General features: G+C 36.7%; 1 pseudogene; it reads right to left on the bottom strand.

Annotated features, from left to right (window-relative positions):
* Positions 1-221: 221 nt before the first annotated feature.
* Positions 222-7,094, bottom strand: LOC114627005 (annotated as a pseudogene).
* Positions 7,095-7,798: the final 704 nt, after the last annotated feature.

Consider the following 7,798-nt stretch of genomic DNA (forward strand, 5'->3'; position numbering starts at 1 on the left):
TATTAGAAAATGAAATAGAGCCTGGGATCCTGAGAAAGGAAAAAAGTATTGAAGTTATGAAATAAGTTTTACATACCTTTATGAGTGGTTCCTGAATAAGCAAGTATAGAATGCATATAATTTTATATTAGTAAATGTAAGTCAAAACACTGGGATTCTTATGACAGTCATTGTAAGAAATGTATAGAAGCAGAAAGTTAGCAGAATTACTGAATTAATGGTTAACTTAATTCTCTCTGACCACTGCATGGCAACTTTCTCATGTCAATTATCATTAGAGCTTCACAGGAAAATGCAAGTACTGACCTCGGAGCTCTGAACTCTGAAGTATAAGTTAAAAGTTAAAGTTAAATAATGATAAGTTTACAATTATTATTATTTTGGTTACAGGCCAGGGAATATAAATTTTGAAACTTTGGGGAACAGTTGTAATTCTTGATTCTTTGTGGAATATTGTTATTCTTTTGAATTTGATTTGGCAATGATTATACAATATCTTTTTCTACCTGCTTTTGGAGTAGCAATAAAAGACTGCGGCAATAGAAAGGCGAGAGAGCAAGTGAGTGAGTGAATCAGCCAGCAAGGGAGCAAGTAAGTGAGAGAGCTTGAGGAGAGCATGTAAAGAGTGTGTGGAGAGAGAATGTGAAGAGTGACTGAAGAGAGAATGTGAGGGTTGTATGGAGAATGTATGTGTGAGTGAAAGGAGAGTCCATGTGCTATATGTGAGGTGGGCGTGAAGTGTGTGCCAGTGTGAGTGAAAAGGGAATGTACAGAGGTAGTACGTGTGTGAGAGTTCAAGAAAAGAAACATACACAGGAGAAAAGCAGAGTGCGCAGGAGAATGCCGAGTTTGTGCAGCCTCAAGTTGTGTGTGAACGAGAGAAAAAGCAGAGAGTGAAAGAGAACTTAGAGACACTTTAAGCCTTGAAAGAGTATTGTCTGTCAGCTTGTACCTAAAAAAATTAGTCTGTGTATATTTATTATGTGCCTTCCAGATACCCTGCTTCCAGTTGTGAACTCTGATCCTGTGTCAAGGTTGGACCCCTACACAGCTAAGCAGAGAATACATAGCAGATAAATCTCTAATCACAAGAAGAACTTAAATGTTCAACGTCCATATTCACTAGGGAAATACAAGTCAAAATGACTCTAAGATTATATAAGGTACCCATGAGAGTATCAAAACCCTGAGGGAGTTGACCCAGAACCAGAAAGAAATACATGGATAGTACTCAATTTTAGGTGGATATTAGCCAAAGAGTACAGGATAACCATTCCACAGACCCCCCCAGAACTCCTCCCACTCAAAAAACTAAAAAAGGCGGTCCATGCTAGTATGCTTGAATATCAATCAGAACGAGAAATAAAACAGATATTGGAGGTGGGTGTGGGAGGGAACTAGGTGGGAGAGAGAGTGAGGAGGGGAGTAGGGATCTAATGTGGCAAGGGGGAGCAGAAAAGAGCTAGGAGAAGTGAACAGAAAATAATGAAGTAGGGCATGTCTGTGACAATCTGGTTACCTAAATGGGGACATGGACTCATCCCCTGGGAGAGATATGACCCCTGACACTCTTAATGATATTCTGCTATGCTTGCAGAAAGGAGCTGTGTTAGCCAGGGTTCTCTAGAGTCACATAACTTATGGGTAGTCTCTATTATATAGTAAGGGAATTTGTTGACAACTTACAGTCTGTAGTCTAACTCCCCAACTACGGTCGGCAGCAGCTGTGAATGGAAGTCCAAGGATCTAGCATTTACTTGGTCCCATATGGCAAGCTGGTAAAGAAGAGCAAGTCTTCCTTCTTCCAACATCCTTATATAGGTCTCCAGCAGAGGATGTGGCTCAGATTAAAGGTGTGTACAAACATGCCTGGATCTGGATTAAAGGTGTGTACTACCTTGTCTGGGCCTTAGCGTTTCATCGTCACTATGCCTCAAGATCAGGGTCAGAGGTGAGCCTTCCAATTCTGGATTGTAGTTCATTCCAGATATAGTCAAGCTGACAATCAGGAATAGCAACCACAGAGATATAACAACAGAAACTGAGTAAATTTAAAAAAATCGTCAAATTCTACTACAAAAGCCTATACTCAAAATACTAGAATTTAGATGAAATGGATGGTTTACTAGACAGATACTAGGTACCAAAGTTAAATTAAGACCAGGTAAACTAGCTAAAGAGTCCCATATACCTTAAGAAAATACAAGTCATTAAAAACCTCATAACCAATAAATAAATAAATAAATAAATAAATAACATAAAATAAATAAGCCCATGGCCAGTTAGCTTTAGTGCAAAATTCTACCAGACCTTCAAAAAAGTCTAATAACAAAACTCCTCAAACTGTTCTGTAAAATAGAAACTGAAGGAACTACCTAATTCATCTGTAAAGCCTCAATTACTTTAATACCTAAACCCCACAGAGACCCAACAAAGAAAGAAAACTACATATTAATTTTGCTTATGAATATTTATGCAAAAATGCTCAATGAAATTCTTGCAAACCAAATCTGAGAGCACATCAAAACGATCATTCACTATGATCAAGTAAGCTTCATTCCAGGGATGCAAGGTTGGTACAACACAGGAAAATCCATAAACGTAATCCACTATATAAACAAACTCAAAAAAAAAAGAATCATGATTTTATTTCAGAAGATGCTGAAAAAGCATTTGACAAAATACAACGGCCCTTCATATTAAAATTTTTGGAAAGATGATGAATTCAAAGCCTACATCTAAACAAGATAAAAGCAATATAAAACAAAACAACAGCACATATCAAAATAATGGAGGGATACTTGAAGCAATTCCACTGAAATCAGGAAGAAGACAAGGATGACCACCCTCCCCATATCTATTCAATATAGTACACACACACAGTTCTAGCTAGAGCAATAGGAACAAAAACGAAGTAAAGGGCATACAAATTGGCAAAGAAGAAGTCAAAGTATTATTATTTGCAGATAATGTGAGAGTATACATAAGTAACCTCTAAAAACCTACCAGAGAACTTCTACACCTGATAAACAATTTCAGCCAAATAGATGGATACAAAATTAACACCAACAAATTAGTAGCATTTCATATTACAAATGATAAAAGGGCTGAGAATAGGGAAACAACAACCTGCACAATAGTCACAAATAATATAAAATATCTTGTGGAAACTCTAGCCAAACAAATGAAAAATTGGTATGACTAAAACTTCAAGTCTCTGAAGAAAGAAATCAAAGAAGGCATCAGAAAATGGAAAGATCTCCCATGCTCATGGAGTGGTAGGAGTAACATAGTAAAATTAGCCATCCTTTCAAAATCAATGTACAGATCCAATGCAATCCCCATCAAAATTCCAACACAATTCTTCAAATACATAGAAAGGGCAATTCTCAGTTTCATAGGGAAAAACAAAAAAAATTCAGTGAAACAAAACAATTCTTAACAATAAAATTACTTCGAGGGAAATAACAATCCCTGACTTCAAGCTATAGTGCAGATCAGTAGTGATAAAAACTGCATGGCATTGGTAGAGACAGGGATGTTGATAAATAAAATAGAATTGAAGACACAGAAAAAAAACCCACGTACTTATGAACACTTGATCTTTGATAAGGAAGCCAAAAATACGTAATAGAAAAAAAAGAAAGCATCTTTCATGAATAGTGCTGGTCTAACTGGCAGTTGGCATGTAGAGAAATGAAAATAGATCCACCTTGTACAAAGCTCAAGTCCAAGGGGATCAAGGACCTCAAATAAAACCAGATATTCTCAATCTAATAGAAGAGAGAGAGGGAAGGAGCCTTGAACTCAGTGACATGTGGAAAAATTTCCTAAACAGAACTCCAATGGCTCAGGCTATAAGATCAAAAATTTATAAATGGGATTTCAAAAAAACTGAAACTCTTTTGTAAGGCAAGGAACATCATCAATGGGAGAAATCAGCAACCTACAGACTGGGAAATAAAATCTTCATTAACCTCACATCTGATAGAGGGCTAGTGTCCAAAGTATATAAAGAACTCAAGAAGCTAAACTCCCAAAACCCAAAGAACCCAACCTCAAAATGGGATATAAAACTAAACAGAGAACTCACAATAGAGGAATCTCAAATGTTGAAGAAGCACTTAAAGAAATGTTAATGTCCATCGTTACAGGAAATTGCAAATCAAAATGATCCAGAGATTCTACCTTACACCAATCAGAGTGGCTAAGACTAAAATTTGAAGTCACTGCTCATGTTGTTGAGAATGTGGAGAAAAAAAGTACACTCCACTATTGATGGTAGGATTGCAAACTGGTACAACCATTCTGGAAATCAATATGGAGTTTCCTCAAAAAAATGAAAATAGATCTACGAGAAAATCCAGCTATACCACTATTGGACATATACCCAAAAGATGCTCCATCATAGGGGCACATGTTCATAGTGGCCTTAACTATGATAGACAGAAGCTGGAAACAACTCAGATGTCCCACAATGGAAGGATAGATACAAATATTGTGATCCATTTATACAATAAAATACTATTCAGGTATTATTTACACAATGAAATACTATTAAACTACTAAAAACTAGGACATCATGAGTTTTGTAGGCAAACGGATGAAAATAGATAAAATCATCCTGAGTTAGTTAACTCAGATGCAAAAGGACATGCATGGGATATATTCCAGAATAAGTGGATATTAGCCAAAAAAAAAAGTACAGAATATCTAGGGTATAATCCAAAGAGAACATAAGACCATTATCAAGAAGAAGGGTCCAAGTGAGGTTGCTTCAATTCCACTTGGGAAGAAAAAAAAACAATCATGAGAGGCAGAGGGAGTGAAGGATCTAAGTGAGAGAGTAGAAGAGAAGGTGGAAAAAGGGAACAAGATCAGGTATGGGGGTGTGTAGCATGTAAAACCATGCCAGGATGTTTGGTAAGGCAGAGCAGGTTGAGGCACAGAGACTTGGTGTTCACACAACTGAGACAGGCAACTCCCCACTCCCTGCCATATTTCTGGCTTGGAACATGTGCCAGTATCCTTGTATAAAAGAAATATATCCTATGGTCACATAGGACAAAAACAGAGTCCTCCAATGCACTGAAGTCAGGGACCTCTGTGATTGACTTAGGGCAAAGCTGAAATAAGCTGAGAAGGGAGACCTGATAGGAAGACCAGCAGCCTCAACTCATTTTGACCCTGTGCTCCAAGAGATTAAGCCACCAACCAGGGAGCACTTATGGATGGTCCAAGTCCCCTGGCACATATGTAGCAGAGGACTGTCTTTTCTGGTGTCAGTGGGAGAAGACACACCTAATCCTGTAGAGATTTGAAGCCTTAGGATAGGTAGAAGCCCAGGGAGTGAAGGGGCAGGAGGAGCACCTTCTCAGAGGCAAAGGCGAATGAAATAAGGAACTGTAGGGGGTGGGGAGGTACCAGGAGTATACAACATCTGTAATGTAAATAAATAAAATGATTAATTAAAAATCCTAATTTTCCTGGTTTGAAAGAAATGTTTCATTTGTTAAGAGCCCTTGTTCTCTTGTACATAGGACACAAGTTCAGTTCCTAGCACACATTTGGGCAGCTTGAAGAAGGTTTTTTTCTGATATACCATTTCTGATTATTCTTAAGAAGAACCTCTAATTTTTTAGTTGTGAATTATATGCTTGGAAGTAGGAATGCTCAGATTGTTCAGACATAGTGGACACTGTTTCAGATTTCACAGATTATAAGAGACCTCAAAAGGTCTGTGTCTTTCCAATTATTGTAAGGACTGATGGTAGTGGGAAGGGTTGTTGGGGGATGGGGGTGCAGACATACTCATAGAGACAAAAGTGAAGAGGAAGTGGATGAGGAATTGTGGGAGGGAGGACAAGGAGGGGACCAATGACTGGACTGTAAAAACTTAAAAATAATATTTTAAAAAGCTTGTATGTAATGCCACAAACTTTATTTGAATCATAAAGATAGTCCTTTTGCTACTTAAACAATTGAAGTTTAAGAGAAATCTGTAACTTAGAAAAAAATACAGTTACTGGGATTATAACATTATGGTGCCAACACTCTGAAACTGCATTTTCAGGAAACCCATAACCTCTTCTGACATTTGTGAGCATGAGGAATGTACACATGCATATGGTATAATATTTATACATATAAATAAAAATCAGTAAATTGTATTTAAAAGAAAAGATCATTTTTATAAAATCTAGTGGCACTTTGAAAGTTTTTCAGTACACTCATTATTCTCTTATAAAAACTGATTTGTAACAAAGGAATAATTGTGGGATAGGCACACATCACAAACTTTGAACAGTAAGAAAGACTGGGGCATACACTGATAACAGAACTGAGGTGGATAAGATAATGAAGTCCACCCAGTATATAACCACCAGTAAACTACCACAGCAAGATGGTCTGGATGGCCTTTTTCTCAGGGCATGCTCTTAGGTGAGTGATGCTATGAAAATGCTCGTATTGCCTCTGATGTCTGTGCAAGATAATCACCATGTATGCCCTCATGGTCAGTATGACTACTACAAGGAACACATCTCTGGAGCACGAGAGTGTAAAAAGTAATTCCCTGATGATATACTTCACAGGGAAGAGTGAGTAGGGTTTAGTGACTGACTTTCTTCTGCTTAGTCTCATTATCATTGATAAAATTACCAACAGAATATCATGTCACTACTGAGAGGTAAATTGAAAAACCAAATATAAAATAACGCATTGAGCATGTATTTTCCTAGTTTATGTTTAACTTTTGCCAGCAAAGAGGTACTGTGACTGATTGTGACAGCCTGGAACACACTCAGGAGGCAAGTGATACAGATAGAGAGGCCTCTCATCACCCTACTTGTGCAAAAAGTTGCCTTACATTTGATGTCATTCTTAATGATTAGTGACTCAAATATATCTGCAAGCCAAATATTCTCTCCAGTAAGAGTCATCATTATGTGTATGAAGGAAAGTTGACAGGAGATCATGTCCATGGGTTTAGGTCTGTGAACTAGGATTATGATAATATACAAATGATGAAGAAACATATTGGCTAGGACTCCAAGTCCAGTTTGGAAATAAAGGATATTCTTTAATGAGGGCATAATGGACCATATATTCATCTTAAGAGCACTGTAGAAGTGGATTTCATATATTTGAATAAAAACAGTGTATACATAAAACTCGTGATTCGTTGAATGGTGTTTCTATATCACCATTTTTATTCTTTAGTAATTCTTGATTAATCTGTCTCTTCAAATTCTCCTGCTCCAGACTGTACATCATAGCCTACGTGTCTATATAACGTCCATGTGTCTCCTCTATATAAAATATTATAGATAATAAATGCCTTTACAGTCACATCCATATATAATAGAAACTTTGCTTGATGCACCTGAATCTAATGCCTTAGAAATTCAATCCTACATATTTAAATTGTCTCATTTAATATTTAATACCCAAAACAGTAGTGATAAGTAAAAAATAATAACCATGTACATATAACTAAAAAAAATATATGTTGGTGTGCAAAAATTTACAAAAGTAATCCAAAAGATCAGGCAAGATTCTCCCTTATATTCCATAATTTTACTGTGATTACTTATGCAACTATCCATGTTTTGACAATAATTCTATTGGAATCACAGTGATAATTCAAAATTATATCACTATTTTAATCACCCTAATGTAATTTTAATTTTTTCAATCCTTATTTTTAATGGTGGTTCTTAAAAGCTTTAACCTTCCTTTTAGCCCATTCCCCATCTCAGAGGTAGTGGGAAAGAAAGGGTTTGTAAAGGAGGCTGGG

Source organism: Grammomys surdaster, unplaced genomic scaffold (assembly GCF_004785775.1).
Source record: "Grammomys surdaster isolate TR1022 unplaced genomic scaffold, NIH_TR_1.0 242, whole genome shotgun sequence".
Lineage (NCBI taxonomy): Eukaryota > Metazoa > Chordata > Mammalia > Rodentia > Muridae > Grammomys > Grammomys surdaster.